Here is a 20,589-nt window from a genome sequence, read left to right as displayed (position 1 = left end):
TTGCAATTACAAAAATAGAGTAGTATACTGTACCTGTTCTCTTCTCTGAACGTCCTTACTATGGTGGACACAGAAATTAGTCCTGCTTCCCTCATTGTCAGTCCATGGACAAGAACATGGTCTATGACTGTTGCTCAAATTTCATCAGATATTTCCACTCTTTGTCTTCCTCCTCCTCTTCCTTGCCGCCCTCCTCCTCTTCCTCGCCCTCTTCTTCTTCCTCTTCCTCTTTCTTGTCGTCCTCCTCCTCGTCGCCCACCTCGCATACGCACTCGTCCTCTCACATTGTTTCTTCTATCCATGCTCAGACTTTCTCCTTTCTACCTTCAACAACTTGTTTGCTCTCTGAACTGGCTTATATTGGTTGTGTCACATCATTTGAAACAGGTGACATCAATTTTGAGTGGTTGTGTTCAATCAATGACATGTTTTCTCTAATTGTATTTGAACGTTGCTACTTGTGTTTACCAGTATGGATGACGTGTGCATTAGAGTGTAGAATGTGTTTTGAGAATGAGAATGTGTTTATAGTTTTGCTGAAAAGTCTAAGTAAGATCTGCATATTGTGTTTTACCATGTGAAATGGTTTAAGATTGACAACAGGCTGCACAATTAGCTAAATGAGGTCAGGCAACTGAGAACTTTCTTCAGCCAATGGGTTTTAGTGTTTTAGCAATTGAGAAAAACTGTAATATTTATAATGAATATTGCCAGTTCAAAAAAATGATAAAGAAGCAAAGATAATAAATGGTATATATTCAAAACCTTGGTAGTCTTCCTAATAAAAATTCAGACAGGAACATACTGCACAAAAAACAAACACAGCCCTCCAACAATACAATCCATCAAAATAATTTACAAAGGGAAAAATCAACATATACTGTATACAAAAAGACAAAAAGGTGCACCACAAACCCTATTTAGGTAAATACCACCACCAAAACTATAGTGTAACTAGGAGATATTTATATCTATATTTACAAAAAGAAAATATATACAAAATAAGGCACAAGCAGCTCTGCTTAATGTACTATAAGGAATTAGCTACACCAAACTCTTACTCACCAACCATGACCAAGTCAAAAGATGACCTCTGCAGGCAGGAAATGCTTTTTATACTGGGGAGCATAAGTTCCAACCAATCCCCTGTCAAGCATCTCCCTTCCTCCAATTGCGTCTGACGCTGGCACACTCCATTGTATTAAATTGCATGGCAGCCTCATTTGCAAGTGCAAGTGCACCCATGACATGTTTCATCCGGACAAGCCGATCTATTCTCCGAACTTAATAAAGTGTGATAAAGTGTATTTAGGTTTTCTCACGTTCATTTTCTTACTTGTTAATTACAGTATTTCCAATTTAGGTCTGAGCCAGCAGAGATAGGTTCTAATTCACAATTAGGGTGCGTTATACTTTGGATTTTGTTTTGCTTCAAGCAACCATTTTGTATTCTGTTGTCTAGGTACATTTTCGTAGCACTAGTCGATGACCCCCTGGTGTCGTGACCTGTAGGTAACTGCAGCAGTGAGGTTAAAAGTTTGCCCAATCCACTGTGTTCTAATCTAAACTGCAGATAATAGACTTTGCTTTGTGCCTAAAGAATGCTGTATATTTATTTTGATATCTGGTTTTCTAACTTTAGCTATTTTCAGAGACTGATTTTTTGTTTCATGTTTTGGTTTTGATGCTTTTTTTTTGTCTTTAATTTATACTCCTTTTAGAAAGAGTCAGCTTGCTGACATGACATACGGCTGTCATTTTCTGCAGTCATTAGTGCTACAGTCACCTGGGAGTACTGTAAAAGAGTCTGGTTTGCTATGGCTCTTCTCTGTGGCATTACTTCATTTTGCAGTTGTGCTTTTGTCCTCTTTGCTGTTAGAGTTAAATTTAAGAAATGTTTTATTGCTTCAGAATTCTAGTTTATGCCCATTTTTGTAAAGCTATTAGGTTGACTTGTGTTTTGTTCTACTTTTTCTGTAATTGTTTTAAAAGTGTTTCTGGTCTTCGACCATTATTTTGAACTTACAGTTTTGGATTCTTGTCTTAAGTTTTGAAAGATTATGTTAAGCCTCAAGAACGTCTGGCTCTTAAAAAGTAAGGCAAAATGATGGTCAAACATACAGGTCTTAAATCATTACTAAAAAGTCTAAATGAACAAAACAAGACCAAATTGTGAGGAAAAAGGTAAAAGCCAAAAAGGCAGGTAAAATAAGTGTAAAACAACTATAAGCCTTTTAGAAATATCCCAATACTTGGATGGCTAGAGTACTGCATCTTTAATATGCCTGCAGCCATAATATTGTAAGTCATGAAATCACCAAAATCTATCAAGACACCAAAAGAGTGAACATCTTTTAAAGGAAAGGGTCCTTCAAACCCACACCTCAATGTATGTGTTAATTGTTAAATCAGATGTTTTATTATTAGACGTTAGATGAGGAACAGATCACATTTTAGGAGCCATTCATGCAGAAAAATCAAAAGAGTTCACAAACATTTTCTCGTTATTGTTATGATTCCTGTCACAACAACACTTAAAAATGGAGTGCCTGCCTTAAAAAAAACATTAAAATCCAGACCTGTCTTCTTTGCAGGCATGGACTCACTGAGCAGGCCTCACCTTAAGCAGTCTATCTCCAAATTAAAAAAAAAAACAGCCTAGGTCTGTAGTAAAGGCTTTTAAAGTTCAAAAATGCTACATTTTCACAAAATGGAGAGTTCAAAATCATAAAAAATAAAGAAGCAAAAGTCAGGTTGTCTGAAATGTACTACGTAAAAGCAAACAATTCCAAAGATCACAAAATTGACCTCCCAAGGTATACCAGCAGATAGTCTTGCATAGCCACACAAGTCATATACATGTCTGGAGACAACCATGGATGATTTGTGTTAGAATGTCTGGTAACAATTAGAAGGTTCACATTTCTAAACCAATACAATATCTCATGAAGGCAGAGCTCAAAGTAGGGGTGGTGATTTAAACACCAAAGAGCAATGGTGCCCTCTCTGCTCAAAATCACCAGACCAATATCAAGTCTATGGTTATGATAAATAAACTTTTCATGGCCTAAACGTCCCCCAAAAAGATCACTGTGAAACAAATAAATGTGTCGTGTGTGCAGAGAACACATTTCATGTATTAAAATCAAAAATACAGTAATCTGCTATGAGGGGAAAATCTTTCTGCAAAAACTACAGTATAATTTAGCATTCAAGCACATCACTGGACTTGTAATAAAAGTGACTGATGCACTGCCTCCAACTGTATGTGGTCAATGTCAGTCAGAGTCACAGTGAGCTTACAAGGAGTTGGCAGCTACATCTCTCTATTATAAAAAAAAAATCTTGGAAGGAGATGAGATGTGATTTTCTCAGAGAGAGACACTTTCACGTCCCACAAGACAAGTCTTTGTGCTAAGAGATCTAAGAGACATCTGGGGCCGGAAATAAAACCAGATGACAAAGTAGAACGTCGTAAAAAATTCAAAAACATTGGCTCAGTACACGTACACATTAGAGATAATGGAAATACGAAAATTTGAAAGTCTCAAAAAAGGAGAGTAAAAGTCGCATTAGCGCAAACAAATGGAAATTATTACTCAGTGAAATAAGCGAACAGCAAAATTAGATTGAATATATTGTTCAGATTTAAACTTTGTCGGAGACATGTAGATCGTCTAATTCGTGTTGCCATTAGGGAAAATATTTATTCCAAATGAAGAGGCGTATCTGCGAGAATTAAAAGATTTGTTATTTGGTGAAAGTGAAATCCCGCGAGGGAAAATTTCAAGCCCCGCAAGACAAGAGCTTATTTGCAAAGAGATTTGGAAAAGTCCTGCCCACATAACCACGCACACGGTTCAGTCATTTCTCATTTGTGCGAATGCTATTGTCAGACACATTTCTTGTAGAGAGAAACAAACGATATTCACTCACAGGTAGTTATATGTTTCATTGTCACGATGTAATTCCAAATGCGGAATCAAAATTCAATGTGATATTGATGAAAAGGTAAAAGGAAAAAGAAATTGAATATATAGACATTGGTGATATGACAGAAGTGTGCCGTGCGAGATGCAGATCATGTGACATGGCAGCAGCAGCAAGCCAGCAGCTGATCGGGTAAAGAGGTAGGTAAAAAAAAATTGTATTTGTTTGCCATTGTATCCCCATTTAAGAGAGGGTATCAGAAGAGCGATCACGTTTCCTTGGGGTGCGTTCAGCCCCCCTCTTCACAACGTGAGTGGCAGAGACATGAAAAAAACATAGACTACAGATGAAGCTGCACAGTCCTCACGAGTAAGAAAAACAGGTTAATATTACTGTCTAATTGTAAATGTCAAACATGCCTTAGCAGAATTTTGTGGAAACACTTTAAAATAGTACATACTGTGTATAGGACTTAATTAAATGTTGCTCTTAATACAACTTACTGTTAATGTTGCCTTAACAAATACAGTAAATGTCGCTAGCCCACAAAATGTTGCTTTTTTTTTTTTGAGTTTTATGTTGCACTCCTGCCAGTTAAAGTGCATTGATTCGAGTAAACAGTGGGCAGATTTTTTAGAAAGATACCCTTTGGCCAGGGCCTTTTCAGCAGTGGATTCACTAGAGACTTTTTAATGAGTAGTCACTGGATGTGGATTCTTTTTCCAGCGTCATGTCTGGCCCCTTGAGACTAATAAGACTTTTTAAGAATCTGCATATGGAGCAAAAGGCAGACAACAAAAATTTAAAACTGAAAATAATGAATGCACAATACAATATTTAAGAAATAAAATGAACAAAAAATGAAAGCAGAACATAATCACTAAAACAAAATACAAAAAAAGATCAATTAAGGAAAAAACATTTATGAGCCTGAGGTGAAATACAACAGTTATGAATGTATGTGAGTGTATGTGAGTAAAACGTAAAAACAATTAGGCTCATAGACCAGACCCATACACTCAACATGATTATTTATTTCTAATCCTTCATATGTCCTCATAAGGAGACGTGTGACCTTGAGCAAATTCTTTTTTGCTAAACTGGAAAATTACACCAAATATCCAATAAAGTCCCTACTACTATCAGCTTCTCATTGATTACACAGACCAAGTAGGTGTTAGAGTGTCAAATAACATAGAAGGCTCTGAAATCTGCAACCCCCTTCTGGATCACCTTAACAGTGCCAATAACGTGCATTCGCAATGTCAGGGCGTTTCCTTTTGTTTTTAATTTTTTTTCCTTTCGTGTATTTCAGATGATCTGTATGTATTTGCTGAGATGGTCTGGCTCCCATCCTAATGCTTTTCTCTGTCTTTTGCCCAGTGCTGCTTATAGCATAGGCTCCAGTCCACAAAGACCCTGAACTGAATTAAGTGGATTTGAACATGTTGTACTATGTCTGGTCTTGAACAGCAGGTCTTTCTCCATGATCGTCTCTATACTGTTGCCAAAACCTAACAGGTAGTCGAGAAAATCATGCAGCCCTTGGGGTACTAGGCTTTATCACTAGGGATGTACCTTCAAGCGGGCCCTCCAGTTTAATCATATTTAATTATCATTGTCACAATATATCACAGGTATTTTTGTGCTTCCGAGCTCCATAGTGCTGGGTTCAAATTCCAGGCCCTAGCATTGACTGTTGCCTTAATGTTAGCATGGGGTTTCATCACAGAGATGCACAGGTTAAGTATGAGTGAGGGTGGGTCTGTGTTATAAACTCAGGCTAGAAAATGGATGAATGAATATTTTTTGCGTACAAATATATAATAAGGAATTTGGCATTTCTTTTAAATATATTACATCTGGCAATACTCTATATACAGTACAACATTTTGAGCATTTCTAATGGGATATGAATTACATAAGAATACATTTAAGTTGTTTCAACTGTGTGGACGCTTGTATGAACAATGTTGTTCTTTCCCCCTGCCCACCCTAATTTCATCAGTTTCTGCAGTGTGTCATCAGTAATCCAGTATTTTGTTTTCTTCTGATGTTCAGCTAAAAGTGGACACTATAATACAGGAGACATTCCCTAATCCTGTGATTAACTTGTTCACCTGATCTGATGATCTGCAACTCGCCGCTTTTTTTTATTTATTGCTGCCCCTTTCCTCCATCCTGCTGCTAATTCCCGTTACATCTGCTAATTTGCCTCATTTCTATGCTGTCATTCATTCAACACTTGATCCAGTTCCAACTCATCCAACCCCTCTACATGGGTTTCAGTTTATCCTGTTGTTTTTTTTTTGTCTTTTAAAGTAAATCATTTCTATACCCCAGCTACTTATACAGATAAGTGTTTTTTGGTTTTAGCATGACCTTTCCAAAAAGGCAGTACATGGCTCCCCATTACAGATATGCGACAGTATTTTGATCTTGATGACAGTAGCCTTCTAAAATTTCTGTTTGCAGAATTGCCTCCTGATATTATGGTAATGTGCTCATTCATTATTTAAAGTTCAGTGCATTATCTGCTCTAATAAATCCTGCTGGTAATACATGAACTGCCTCTTGTCTGCAATCTGTAACATGGGTGTCTTTCATTAACAAACTGCATGCATCAATACTCTGAGTGCCTCTTTTTAATGACAGCAGCCTTCAAGTAGACTGATTCAAATGTTTCAAGATTTCCAACAGACTACTTAACCATTTGGGTGGCAAGGTGACACAGTGGTTATCACTGCCTCCTTATGAATCCAGGGCCCTGAGATGCCACGGTTTCATGTGAGTCTTGCTCTGACGGTTTGTTTTTTGCTTCCTTTATAGTTTATTTTCTCTGCTTCAATTCTAATTCTGCTAATTGTCACCTCATTTGTTGTGTTAGTTGAATTTATTTCTCTGTGTGTCTTGCTGATTGTTTTGTCTTTGATGGTTGTGGGATGAGACCCCTAATTAGATCATAGACCTCCAGGTGTTGTAGCTGGTCTCTCTGTAGCACCTTTATGAAGTTACGTAATACTGTAGCCACTGCACAGTACAATGGCGTTAGCATCATGTTGTGTTGTTGTGTATTTGGCTTAGAACTTTAGTCTTTGTTTTTTTTAGAATTGTGGCTTTAATGTTGTTAATTATTTCATAAACTTACAAATTAATTGATGCACTTCAGAAGAGGTCATCCACCTTAAGGTAAGCATGTTTGGGCCCAGCCAGAACTTGGATGAGAAACCATCTAGAAAATGCTTGGGTTGCAACTGGAAGAGGTGTTGGTGAGACCAGCATTGGTTTCTTACCCTGTGGTCTGAATGTGGATCCCAATGCAGAAGTGCAGTGATAGTGACACTGTTCTGTAAAAATGATGCCATCCTTTGGATGAGACATAAAACCTGACTCTCTGTGGTCATAGAAGATCACTGGACATCCTTTGTAAAGAGCAGGGTGTATCCTGATGTCCTGCCATTCATGGCCTGGTCATTCTGGCCCCCTTATCATCCCTTGTCTCTAAATGGCTAACAACAACATTTATTTATATAGCACATATTCATACAAACAGTAGCTCAAAGTGCTTTACATAATAAAGAATAGAAAAATAAAAGACACAATAAGAAAACAAAATAAGTCGACATTAATTAACATCGAATAAGAGTAAGGTTCAATGGCCAGGGGACAGAAAAACAAAAAACTCCAGACGGCTGGAGAAAAATAAAATCTGTAGGGATTCCAGACCATGAGACCGCCCAGTCCCTCTGGGCATTCTACCTAACATAAATGAAACAGTCCTCTTTGGATTTAGGGTTCTCACAGAAGGACTTGATGATGATGGTCATGTAGACTTCTGCCTTTTAATCCATCCATCATTGTTGGAGCATCATGAAGCTTTAAGTAGGTGGAGGTGGCGCAGGCCACCACCACAAAGAAACCGGAAAAAGAAACAGAAGAGAGAGTAGGGGTCAGTACGATTTTAGAGCCACCATGAATAGTTATTATGATGAATTGAACATATAGAGTATCAGGATTAAGTTAAATTACGATTGAAATGAAGTTATAAAAAGGCCATGTTAAAGTAATGTGTTTTCAGCAGTGTTTTAAAGTGCTCTACTGTATCAGCCTGGCGAATTCCTATTGGCAGGCTATTCCAGATTTTAGGTGCATAACAGCAGAAGGCCGCCTCACCACTTCTTTTAAGTTTTGTTCTTGGAATTCTAAGGAGACACTCATTTGAGGATCTGAGGTTACGATTTGGAATATAAGGTGTCAGACATTCCGATATATAAGATGGGGAGATTATTTAAGGCTTTATAAACCATAAGCAGAATTTTAAAGTCAATTCTGAATGACACAGGTAACCAGTGTAGTGACATCAAAACTGGAGAAATGTGTTCGATTTTCTTTTCCTAGTTAGGATTCTAGCAGCTGCATTCTGCACTAGTTGCAAACGATTTATGTCTTTTTGGGTAGTCCTGAGAGGAGTGCATTACAGTAATCTAGTCGACTGAAAACAAACGTGAACTAATTTCTCAGCATCTTTCAGTGATATAAGAGGTCTAACTTTACTTATGTTTCTTAAGTGAAAAATGCTGTCCTAATGATCTGATTAATATGTGATTTAAAATTCAGATTACAGTCAACAATCACCCCTAAGCTTTTTACCTCCGTCTTGACTTTTAATCCTAATGTATCCAGTTTATTTCTAATAGCCTCATTGTATCCATTATTGCTGATCACTAAATTTCAGTTTTCTCTTTATTTAACTTGAGAAAATTACTATTCATCCATTCTGAGATACGAGTCAGACATTGTGTTAGTGAATCAATAGAATCGGGTCATCAGGTGCTATTGATAAGTACAGCTGTGTGTCATCAGCATAGCTGTGGTAGCTCACGTTGTGCCCTGAGATAATCTGACCTAACGGAAGCATGTAGATTGAGAAAACAGCGGACCCAGGATAGAGCCTTGTGGAACACCATATTGGATATCATGTGTCTTGAGTTGTAATTACCACAACTAACAAAAATTTTCTCCCTGTCAGGTAGGATTCAAACCAATTTAAGACACTGCCAGAGAGGCCCACCCATTGACTAAGGCGATTTCTAAGAATATTATGATCAATGGTGTCAAATGCAGCACTCAGATCTAAGAGGATGAGAACAGATAAATGGCCTCTGTCTGCATTCACCGCAAGTCATTTACTACTTTAACGAGTGCAGTTTCTGTGCTGTGATTTGTTCTAAAACCGACTGAAATTTATCAAGAATAGCATGTTTATTTAGGTGGTCATTTAACTGCATAATGACTGCCTTCTCCAGAACTTTACTTAAGAAGGCAGGTTAGAGATGGGTCTAAAATTTTCAAGAGCGAGGGTCAAGATTATGTTTCTTAAGTAGGGGTTTAACTACAGCAGTCTTAAGACAGTCTGGGAAGACCCCAGTATCTAATGACGAATTTACTATGTCAGAACATTATCAATTAGCACGCCTGATACTTCTTTGAAAAACCTTGTTGGTATTGGGTCAAGGACGCAGGTGGAGGGTTTTAATTGAGATATTATTTTTGTAAATCAGGTAAATCTATCCTAGTGAAAGAGTTTAATTTGTTTATAACTGGATGCTGGGGTTTAGGAGGATCCTTAGTGTTGGAGGGATATACTATGTTATTTCTAATATCATTAATTTTTTGATTGAAAATACAGCGATAGCCTCACAGGTTTCACTGGAAGCACTTAGGAGGCATTCCTTTGAGTTACCTGGGTTTAGTAGGTGATCAATTGTAGAAAATAAGACTCTGGGATTACTAGCATTGTTATTTATAATCTTGAGAAATAGCAGCGCTCTCAAGACGGACAGTGTTATTGTATTCTGTTATTTTGACTTTTAATATTTCATGGTGGATAGTAAGTTTAGTCTTCCTCCATTGACGCTCAGCTCTCGGCATGTTCTCTTTAAATCAGACACTCTTTGGGTCTTCCATGGTATAACAATGCTAGAAGATTTTTTCACTGTCTTTTCAGGTGCAACTATGTCAACAGCAGCTCTCACTTTAGAATTAAATCTTTCCACCTTACTATTTACATTATCCTCGCTATTATAGCTGGCACTATAAACGGACTGATTGCTTAAAATGTTTGTAAGTTTTAAAGCTGCTGCTGAGTCAAAGAAGCGTTTTTTAACAATATGCTTCTCATGAGTGTTTTTTTATCATTATTTCTATATTAAAAGTAGAAGAAAATGGTCTGATAGACCAATATCAATGATCTGTTTTATATCAACTTTCAGTCCTTTAGTAATCACTAAGTCTAACGTATGACCTGCTTTATGTGTAGGCTGATTTATGAGTTGTCTCAAATCAAAAGAATCCAGGAGGTTCATAAATTCTTTTACTTTTAGATCACACTGATTATCTATATGAAAATTAAAGTCGCCAACTATTAGGAGTGTGTCATAGTTAGTAATTAAAATTGACATTAAGTCAGAGAATTCCTCAAAAAGACACGTTATATTTAGGAGGTCTATACACGGATAGTACTAGAACTTGAGAATCTCCATGATAACAACGTGAGATACTCAAAGGACTTGAACTTACCAAAACTGACATCTTTACATTTTAATCGCTCGAGTAAATGTTAGCCAATCCGCCCCTTTTCCCTGGCGGTCTGCACGAGTAAAACTGTAATCCGGAGGCAGATTCGATTAAAACAGCGCGCATCTGAATTAAGCCACGTTTCATTTAGTGCAATAAATCTATTTTTATCACTAATAAGATCGTTGATAAAAAACGTTTTGTTGGTTAAAGCTCTAACATTTAATAGTGCCATATTTAATGTTTCGGAGGTGCAGAGATGAATACTATATGCGTTATTGATATTTGGAATAGGAACTAAATTATTTTATTAGCGCTCTGTGTGTATTTTTGGTTTAATCTGTGATCTGTTTTTATAGTTTTAATACATTGTTCCTCTAGAATAGTAATTTTAATTAGATTATTGGAGTTTATGCCATATTTCCTAGATTTTCTACGTGCATTGAGATTGCTTATTACAGTATTAATGTTGTGCACTTTAACAGAAGATTCTATTAAACACTTATCATGTCCTAGCACAATAGTATCATTTGGAAGGGGTTAAGAGCAGAGATAGATAGTCAAGATAAACGAATTACCTTCGATATGTTTTCGGAGAGGACCCGGGCGCCGAAACTGTTCGGATGCAGGCCATCACGCTTGAAGAAACGTGGCCTTTCCAAAAAGAGATTCCAATTGTTGATGAAACCGACATCCTTCTTCTTGCAGAAACCCTGTAGCCAGTTGTTCAATCCTAGCAGACGACTGTAGTACTCATTGGATCGTCTGACGAGAGGTAGTGGACCCGAAACGAAGATCTTTGCCGATGGGGTCCTCTCCTTCATGTCTTCAATCAAAGCTGCGAAGTCAGCCTTGAGGATTAACTATCTCTCACCCCTTCACCACCTAACAGCTAATGTGTGTTGAGTGTAATGGCACAAAAATGGATGCCATTGCATCATCCAGATGGGTGCTACACATCAGTGGTGGCTGATGTGGCTCCCTACTCACTGAAGTACTTTGAATTGTGAAAAAAGCACTATATAAATCTAAAGAATTAGCAGTATTACTATTATAATTAATTTAAAAACAGACACAGTAAATTAGTGGATACTTTTCTCTCAGGATAACTCTTTAGAGGTACTGTATTCAAAAAGTAACTGATGTGATGTTTTGTGTTTCTGACCTTTGCTTCAATTTCAGCTTCTCTTTATGATTTGTCCTTTAAATTCAAGTCATTTGGTCTTCCTGTTTTTCTTCGGTACTGACCCTGCTTTCTCTTGGCCATTCTTTGTCTTGCCCTTGTGTTCCATTTTAGCTTTTGGTCACACAAAAATCCTTGGGTGTTTCCATAACCATAATATCCATTAATCAGAGAATCCTAATTGATTGCAAAAAAAAAAAACACAAAATAAGTGAGAGCCAAAAAACTGAAGTTTAACTTAATATCAGTGAGGCTGGCTTACAGAAATATGGAGGGGTAGTCCGACAGCTGTAGCATTGGGAGGTCCCACCGCTTTGGGCTTATCCTGCAGTATGCAACGCAGATAACATAAAGAACAAATAAACCAGTAATGCACAGTAATACAAATAATAAAAATAAACAAAAAATATACATGTATATATTATTAAATATAATAGGTGAATTTCCCCTTGGGATTAACAAAGTATCTATCTATCTATCTATCTATCTATCTATCTATCTATCTATCTATCTACACAAAATAATAAGTATACTGTAAGTATAATAATACTTAATAGATAACAAAAACATCAAAGAACATATCTATAGCAGGGATAAAACTTAAAACTTAAATATATACTTTTTTTTCATTTTGTATTTGGAATTTTTGAAATTATTCTTTTGGATTTTGTATTCTTGCATTATTCCTAAATTTAACATTTTGGATTTGCTTTTAATATTGTTTTTTTTTTCTTTATGTGCTGTACTTTGAAAAAATAAATAATTAAAAGTTTTATTAGTGTTTTCTTTTCTACTTGTGGCTTTATAGCAAGAATAACAAGTCATCGTCTGAGTATTTTCCATGAGACTGAGTGGACTTTTTTTCTGGGTTTTGATCATTGATCATGATTTGGATTGGTGCTAAGGACATGTTGGATAGCCTGAGGATTATTGTGAGCACTCGAATAACAGAAGATGATAAAAAAAAAAAGTCAGAGACATGGCCTGGGACAGCATCTGTCTTCCTTACCTGAAATATCTAAGAACACATTTGTCATAACCTATTAGCATAATAAAAAGAAGACAAAACACTTAATACCACTAATTGAAATCATCTATTAAATACATCATCAGAGGACAGAGGATAGTGAAAATGTATCTACCATGAACACCAAAGAACTAATTCCAAAATAAAGCTGTTAAAAGTTACTGAGGGATTATTATGAAATAACATTTTGTGCCTTGTGACTTAATCAAGTCAGCAACCATGGATAGTGTTTCTTTTCCTTCTTTCAGTGATAAATACAGAATACTTAAAATTAATGAAAGGTTATTCGATACATTACTAGGCATTTGCTTTGTTCAAGGTCAACGGTTTTTTGTTTAGTTATGTTTACAGAAGAAACATGAAATTTGCTTTCTCAGATACACCTAGTAACAGACAAAAATTAAACAGGGTAAAAGTACTCAGAATTAAGAAATATTTAACAGTGCTTTGTTAACTGCTTCAAACGGTTCAGCAGTATTTATTTTTACCTAAAACAGTTACACAATACATGTGAAAAACTCTATAGTCCTAGAAACTTTATTATCTTTGATATTCCTTATAAAAACTGAATTGCACTAGGATGAAAGGAGAGGTCTGTGTGCTTCTTTAAAGTGACTCTCCTGGCCCTGATTTACTGAAGGAAAGTTGTACACGGTAATGGGTGTCTCTCATAAGTTGAGGTGATTTTTTCAATATTGCCTTCTGACACACACTTCCCAGATTATCTCCATTGGTTCAAATAGTTTTGGCTGCCTGTTGGGTAACCTGCTGGAGTTTTTTTTTTTTTTTTTAAATTTTGGTTTACCAGATCACTAAGCCAGGCCATGATGCTGAAAATGATGACAGACTGACATAAAAGGATAGCATGAGGTCCTTGTCTTCCTTAAAGTTTACAAAGAAGAGATTTGTGCTGATTGTATTTAAAACACATACCTTTGTGTTATTATTCAAATTTAGATTATTGTCTAGGTGAGTTCCTAAGCACTTATTTTCAGTCACTATTTCTACATCCTCCCCCAGAACACAAGGGTTGAACATGCGGATTTCTGCCTCTTAAAGTCAAGTATAAGTTCTTTAGTCTTCTTGACGTTCAGAGTAAGGGAGTTCTTATTGCACCACATTTACCCAATAGTCCACTTCATTTTTTAAAAAAAGGCTTTCATTCTTCCCAGATATATGGGCTGTCACCATACTGTCATTAGCATACTTGAAAATTAAACAATGGTCATTGTTATGTCTCTCTTTAGAGTGTAAATAATAATGGAGAAGGAAAACAACCTTGAGGAGCCCCCATAATTTGATGAAATGACCTTTGAAAAAGTACCCTGTACCTTAACTATTTCCACACATTTTGAGAGAAACTCTTGAATCCATTATGTAATGGATGGGTTAATATTATAATTTCTCAATCAGTATGTGGCTGAATGGTATGGGATACTGAAGAAAAATACAGAAGCCATGATCTTACATATGACCCAGTCTTATCAAGAAATGAGCAGACATGATGGAAAATGACCTGCAGAGCACCATCTTCTACACTTCTGTTTACACATAAGTCAATTGGGGGTTATCTTGAAAGAACCATACTAGAGTTTTGACATTATGTAGTGTCAAAATATCTTTGAACACATTAAAACAACCCAATATCCACATATGACATCAGTGGCGTAGCTTGGGTTCGTGCCGCTCGGGGCGGGGCGGTGCTTCAATTTTTCCGCCCTCCAACATATCTGAATATGATTAACTATTTAAACAGAAAATTAAAATGACGTATAGAAAAAAATGAAGACACATTTTGCATAGATTCATTCATATATAAAGAAACAGCAATAATTTATATTATTTATAATATATTTATAAGCATCAACTAGACAAGAATATAGTATAGACGCACTGATAAGCCATGTTCTGATTATTAGTTTAATTACGTTACGAAACCCAGAACCAAAGTAGGGTACAAGTGATAGGTGGGGATGTTTTCTGTGCAGAGCAAGAACGAATTTGGATTGGTAATGAAACAAAATTATAAATTAGTTGTTTATTTTCGTAGAAATTATCGGTGTAACGTTTATGTTTATTTTTGTCATTGCCTCATAAATTTCAACTGCTGTGTCTGATGCAGAAGGACAGTCTGAACATTATTTTTCAAGCATTTGTGGTTAAAAATCAGAGAATTTGACTTTCTTCATACTTGAGTGATATTTTTCGGAACCCTGCTGCTTACACATGAATTGCACTGAGCCTTTTGGCCAATAATGCTGCCCCCAAAAATGTGCCGCCTGGGGCGGACCACCCCCTCCGCCCGCCCCTAGCTACTCCACTTGTATGACATAGACCTTCATCTACACTGTGCTTGTCTGCATTGGCAAAAAGTCCTTGAGGGGTTGGTAAGCCACTGGCCACAGAATTTACCACAGAACTGTAGTGACTGGTAAATTTTTTGCTTTGTGTGCATGTATGCAGAATTCAAACTGTACAAAATGTAATTTTGATGCCTGCGGGTAAGCAACACAGCAAGTGCCATGGAAAGCAGGTCTTCCATGCCCGCTAAGTTGGAAAATGTTTTTTTACCAATTAGGATCCTGTACACATTACAATGCTGAGGCTGCACTTTCAGAACAATACAACTCTGAATAGCATTTTCAAAAATCTCTGTTATTTGGGGATTGAAAATGCCAGGGTACTGTAGACCAAAAGTGAAAACTGTGACTAATGTCTGCATTTTTAAACAGAAACATAGCAGTGTGAATTCTGACTTTGTCTGGCTTGTCTGACTGCTTTTCTACAATCTGGCAGTGATTCTGCAGTTAGCTGATGGGCAGATATTAATGTTAATTAGTTTTATTAATTACTTTATAGATTGCTTGTGATCTATTGAATACATCTATATGCTCATATGTGATCTATTCTTGCATCTTGCCCTGAGAGATGTCATGGTACCCTGTGCCTGCACTTGGTGAGGTGCGCTGTGCAAGAGCAAAGTAGTGTGTACCATTGTATTGGATTTCTGAGATGGCAATGATAGATTGGCCGTCTAGCTCTATGAAGAGGATTTTCTGTTTGTGTATTGCATTTACCCCATTTTTGACACCCATTACACACCAAACATACCTGTAAGGGGGGTCTCTCTCTGAACTGTGAAGTTTTTTTCTTTTTTTCATAAGGAGTTAAGGCTGGGGGCTGTCAAAAAACATGATCAGTTAAAGCCCATTGAGACATGCTTTGTTGTTGTTGTTCTTGCTTGTTTCAGGTCTACCATAATGTATCTCTTGGGTTTAGGTACAGGCTTTCAATAGGCCAGTCCAAAACTTTATTTCACCTATTCTTGCTTTTGTATTTTAATCATTGTCTTTCTATGTGACTCAAATAAGCTTCAATTTCAGCTCACACATGGATGACCAGACATTCTCTGATACATGGCTCCATCAATGGTGAGAGGTTGCTCAGGTGCTGAGGTAGAAAGGAATTGTATCACCATGTCTGCATTTGACTGTTGGTAGGACATTCTTAATACAGAATGCTGTGTTTGTTTTACACTGGACATATAGAGACCCATGTCATCTAAAAACGCTCCACTTGTGTCTCATCTGTCCACTGAATATTCTTCCAAAAGGCTTGGGACCCGCCTAATCAAATGAGAGATAACCATTTATGCTCTTCTTGGTTAGTGTCAGTTTCCACTGTTGCTCTCCACTGAAGCCCAGTGTTTTACTATTTGTAGAGTCATGAACACTGAATTTAGCTGAGACAAGAGGAGTCTGCAGTTCTTTGCATGCTTTTATGGTCTTTTCTGGCCACCTTGATGATATTATGCTGTGCGCTTGGAGTAATTTTGCCAAGCTGGCCACTCTTTTCAATATGATGTACGCTGTTGTGCGTTCAAGTCTTCAACATGGTCATACAGGCCTTTTCTAAATTGATAGATATCAACAACATTTTCCTAATATGTTCAGGAATTTCCTTTGTGGCATTATGGGCCTGTTGAATCTTTGTGCTGGCAACTTGATTGTACGGATTGAAATAAGTGAGGTTATATCGACAAGGGCTGGTCTTAATCACATCTGGATAACTCTGATTAAGTGGACTTACAGTGTCACACACATGCGCTTAGGGGGCAGCCAAAGGGGCCAACAGGGAATGAAACTACAAGAGCTGAAGGGTTGGAAACAAGTACTAATACCTCTTTTCCTCTTTCTCCAGACCAATATCAGAATAACAACCTACTTCCTACCCGTTTCTGATGACATCACTTCCGATCCTTACAGATGACATCGCTTCCGGTTCCTGCCAGCAACGTCACTTTCGTCCCTCCTGGTGATCTCATTTCCAGAACAACCTCCTTCCATTCCCTATAAAAGCCTAACCATTGTTTTCTATTTTGTCTCTGTTTCTTATAGAAAAGACCAGTATCAGTCAATTTTCCCTACTCTGCAAAACCTGACATTATACGGGACGGTCACCACAAGCCTTTATTTTGTCATTTGTCGTCTTTTTATTCTGATAACAGCAATGCCTGCCCTGACTGTACAAGATGGCAGCAGCTTAAAAAGGAAAAGGAATCAGGAGATGCTGCTTAGTCATAAATTTCAAGCCAAGTGTCAGGATCAAAAAATAAATAGTTAAGCAAACAGCACCCAGGATATCAAGAATTGAAGTCAGGAAGTGGTGTGGTAAAGTTTGGCAAACCAAAAAATAAAATAAAAAGGAACATGTAACTAGAGCCAAAGTCATAAAGCATGGCAAAAAATGCTTGCAACAAGTAATTACAAAATAACAAAGAAGGAATACAGAGGCCTTTTTGGAGAATCCAATCAAGGACAACCATGAGGTTCATGTCAAAAACTTTATAATCTTGACCCATAAATATTACATTTCACATACTTCTGGCTGACATTGTGTGGCGCCAACATAATGTCCATCAACAGATATTCATGAAAATGGTGTCACGGGAAAATGCTACTTATTTTCATCATTACTAAAAGCATGTTAAACACAAATAAATATATAACCTCAGGATTTATTGGCTTCTAGAACCTCTAAAACAAGGTCAATAAGTTTTAGAGATTAAGGATAATTTAAAAAAAAATCAAAAATAAAAAGCCTAACCATTACAATACTCTTTCACATAGTGCCAATTGATGGTGGACAAGTTTGTTCATTCTACAAATTATAAAGTAAAACAAATTTGTTATTTGTTCACTTGGGTGCTGTTTACTTGGTCTTAGATCACTCCCACCCACCAGCAGGGCTCCAAAGAAGTGGAAATATATTTTTTAACTTCCTCTCTACAATTCCTTGTCCACTAAAGCAACCCTAACCCAACCCTCAAGCTCTTTTTCTGGCTTCATATGTCACCGGAACCCACAGTATACCTCACACATTCCCATTAATCAGAACTCTTCTCTATTCTTTTATTTCTTTCTCCATGATCAGAACATTTTTCACACATCCATGTCCCATATAATAGCAGCTGAAGCTGAAGTCTTATGGGGCTCTATTGTTCAAAAACCCATGTAAGTCATGTTCCTTTAATACTGTAGTTACAGTTCAACTCCATAATCACAGTTTTGTCAGCTGTGTTTGCTTCCATGAAAGCTCAATGTCTGCTAGCCGCTCATTTTTACTAGCTTAAATGTGTTTCCAACATATAGACATTCTTCGAAAATATATTTACCTTCTTGCACAAGACAATTATGGGTATGTCTCAAGGTCAGGCAGTCGTTTAAGGTCAGGAAGACAATATTCAAGGCAAAGTTGTTACATTCATTATTAACAACAATGGAGAGTGGTGATGTGTTGCATGTCTTGCAAGTAGATAATAGTCTCTTGGTTCATTCTTGGATATCTGAAAGGGCTTCATTTTGTGGCTAATGTTTCTTCAGAGCAGCTCAGATCCAGAAGATAAATTGTCAACGGTCAAATAGAGGATGAATAATTCACAGGTACAGCATGTAGCATCTCAAATTAACTTTATTACAATGGACTTCAGTCAACCTTAATATAAAGATAAATGTCTGTGTCTGTCTGTGCATCTGTCTGATTGCTATGTCTCTTGTCATTTCAAAAGATGAGGCATCACACACATTTTTACATAAACTCTAATTTTACATTAATATTAAAAATTACTTTAATGAATCCCATACCAAATGGCATATAACAAAGACATATGCATTGCATGGTGGATTGCAAACGTTAACACGGAGGCCAACATTCATTACTTAGATTTCAACCCATCTTAGATAGTTAGCACAGCTAGTGGAATAAATAAAAGAGAAGGTATAATATACGCAACATTTCATTTTTAAAAATGTTGTTTGTGCGTATCATTAGTTTCATAGCAGTCTTTTGCCCATAAATCATTTTTGTTTGTATTGTCAGCACCTTCATTGTGTTGCGCAGGAGTCCAAGTGTTGTCATGTCTTGCCATGTTCGTATTTGTAGTACTATGCATGATATACAAATTTGTACAACTAGGTCAGATGCCCCATCCATCAATTTGCTTGGTAAATTTATTTAAGCCAGCCCCAGGAACATTAAGTGTTTGAGACAGAAAACAACCTTGGGTGAAGTTCCAGACCATTATTGTATACAGTGTCAGGGATGCCAGGGGCGACGACCCGGCCGGGACGCCCTAAAGGACCGGAAGAGGGTCTATGCCCGCCCTGCATCATGTGGGGGCTGCCACCCTGGTTGCTTTGGGGGCCACGGGTAGAGGGCTTGGAAGCCCAACCCTGTAGGGGCCCGTGGTCACCGCCAGGGGGTGCCCCGATGCCTTCGGAGCCCTGGACCTCAACACTAACGCCACACCAGGAAGTGCTGGGGGGAAGAGAAGAAGGGACACCCAGAGAGCTTCTGGAGGAGGGTGAACGCACAGATTTATGCATCTCAATTTTTTTGTGCTTATGCACATTTCTGTTTTTGTCCATACGCTACATACATACATACATACATGAGACCCTTGGTCATCACAACTGGTTATCTCAATGTTCATGCCGGCACTGATTAGGCTGGCTAAGAAGGGACACTAAAGGAGGTTTGGAGTTGGGGAAATCAACAATCGCCTTCAACTGCTATCACTGGACACACACAACAGTGTCAAAGTGGGAAACAGCTTATTCTGGCATCCTCAAAAAGATCAGACATAGTGCAATCCATCAGGATAGGATTCTGCAAATACTCGACTATGTGCTAATAAGCTCCCAGTTTCAATCATTGTTTAAAGATGTTCGTATGATGTTTGGTGCAGACTGTGCTTCGGTTCATCATATGGTCTATGCAGTTCTGAAACTCGAACTCCAGTGAGTGAAATGGAAACAGCCTGCGCCTTGTAAGCTGAACAGAACAAACTTATTGACCTCAGGATGCAAGCAGGACTTTCGGATCACATTATCCAACCAATTCGCAGCACTTGCACCATCTGATGACACTGACAAATAAGAGCAACAGACTTCTCTTGTGATTCTAGCATGCACTTAGCCACTGTGCCTACCACTTTGCCAATGAAAGCAAACTTGAATTTTCGATGGCTGCCTCAATCTGGTATAGGAACACAAATGTGAAAAGTTGGTGGACTTGCAACTCAACCACCAAGTACTCAACAGGATGAAAGCTGAATGAGAAGCATACTGGAACACTGTGGCAGGAGATCTCAAACAAACAGCCTCAAAACCCTGAGGTTTGTGAGTGGGCAAACGAAGATGATGACAATTGGTAACATCAGAAAAGCAAATGTAAACTTTGTGCAATCTCTAGCGGAGAGCCATGAGCAATGGAATGCATTCTTCCAGGAACTGTACAATCTTGACCTGCCACAACGATCAACTGAGGAGCCACTACCTGTTGCAAATTCAGTAAACAAAACAGCCAACAGTCA

General features: G+C 37.5%; 1 long non-coding RNA gene across 1 annotated transcript; it reads left to right on the top strand.

The window, feature by feature from the left end:
* Nucleotides 1–4,092: 4,092 nt before the first annotated feature.
* Nucleotides 4,093–17,181, top strand: LOC120539679. The gene is made up of 2 exons (XR_005635650.1): nt 4,093–4,130; nt 16,917–17,181. It is a non-coding gene; the product is annotated as an uncharacterized LOC120539679 (long non-coding RNA).
* The last annotated feature ends 3,408 nt before the right edge of the window (nt 17,182–20,589 follow it).

Source organism: Polypterus senegalus, chromosome 11 (genome assembly GCF_016835505.1).
Source record: "Polypterus senegalus isolate Bchr_013 chromosome 11, ASM1683550v1, whole genome shotgun sequence".
Taxonomy (NCBI): Eukaryota; Metazoa; Chordata; class Cladistia; order Polypteriformes; family Polypteridae; genus Polypterus; species Polypterus senegalus.
The sequence above is the reverse complement of the archived record's forward strand: the minus strand, read 5'-3'. Positions and strand labels throughout refer to the sequence as shown.